The sequence below is a fragment of the Pinus tabuliformis genome, chromosome 1_2 (assembly GCF_031772625.1).
Source record: "Pinus tabuliformis cultivar Carrire ecotype Pingquan chromosome 1_2, CPIR1, whole genome shotgun sequence".
NCBI classification, from domain to species: Eukaryota; Viridiplantae; Streptophyta; class Pinopsida; order Pinales; family Pinaceae; genus Pinus; species Pinus tabuliformis.
The window spans coordinates 261482444-261483620 of NC_142298.1; the positions used below are offsets into that span (position 1 = coordinate 261482444).

Here is a 1177-nt window from a genome sequence, read left to right on the forward strand (position 1 = left end):
CCTTTTGGTGTCGGGTGAAATGCTTTATTATGAGGATCCGAAGTTCTTTCAATGCTGGGAGGAGACCTGTAATAAGATACAATACAATACATTATCTTCATACTATTTTCATGATCTAGCTGAGGCGTTAGAAGGTCGTCTTCTTTGAAACCCATTTCTTACATATTTTCTTTCCCACTCCACACTTTACTTTTATTTGAAACGCAATACCTGCGCTCGCTCATAGCGATGCGATAAATTTGCTTCTGCATCCTCTTACCCCGAAGAGAGGAATCCCTTCCTTTTGGGAGGGACTCCTGGGAACGAATCCAGCGGAGACGGGGCCTGTAGCTCAGAGGATTAGAGCACGTGGCTACGAACCACGGTGTCGGGGGTTCGAATCCCTCCTCGCCCACCCCGAAAGGGGACAAAAGGGAGGCCTTTCGGGGGTAGGGAGATTATGATATGATTGGGATAGCGCAAAGCTATGGAACGGGTCCCGAAGCACAAGGAGATTTGACTCGTTGGTGTCAATTAGGTGGTCTATGGACCTTCGTTGCTCTTCACGGTGCTTTCGGTCTAATAGGTTTCATGTTACGTCAATTTGAACTTGCTCGATCTGTACAATTGCGACCTTATAATGCAATTGCATTCTCTGCTCCAATTGCTGTCTTTGTTTCTGTATTTTTGATCTATCCATTGGGACAGTCCGGTTGGTTTTTCGCACCTAGTTTTGGTGTAGCAGCTATTTTCCGTTTTATCCTCTTCTTTCAAGGTTTTCATAATTGGACCTTGAATCCATTTCATATGATGGGAGTTGCCGAAGTATTGGGTGCTGCTCTTCTATGCGCTATTCATGGTGCTACCGTGGAAAATACTTTATTTGAAGATGGTGATGGTGCAAATACGTTCCGTGCTTTTAACCCGACTCAAGCCGAAGAGACTTATTCCATGGTCACTGCTAACCGCTTCTGGTCCCAGATTTTTGGGGTTGCTTTTTCCAATAAACGTTGGTTACATTTCTTCATGTTATTTGTGCCAGTGATCGGTTTATGGATGAGTGCCATTGGAGTAGTTGGTCTAGCTCTAAACTTACGTGCCTATGATTTTGTTTCCCAGGAGATCCGTGCAGCAGAAGATCCTGAATCTGAGACTTTCTACACAAAAAATATTCTCCTGAACGAAGGTATTCGTGCTT

General features: G+C 44.4%; 1 non-coding gene across 1 annotated transcript; it reads left to right on the forward strand.

The window, feature by feature from the left end:
* Nucleotides 1-320: 320 nt before the first annotated feature.
* TRNAR-ACG (transfer RNA arginine (anticodon ACG)) lies at nt 321-394 on the forward strand. The gene has a single exon. It is a non-coding gene; the product is annotated as a tRNA-Arg (tRNA).
* The last annotated feature ends 783 nt before the right edge of the window (nt 395-1177 follow it).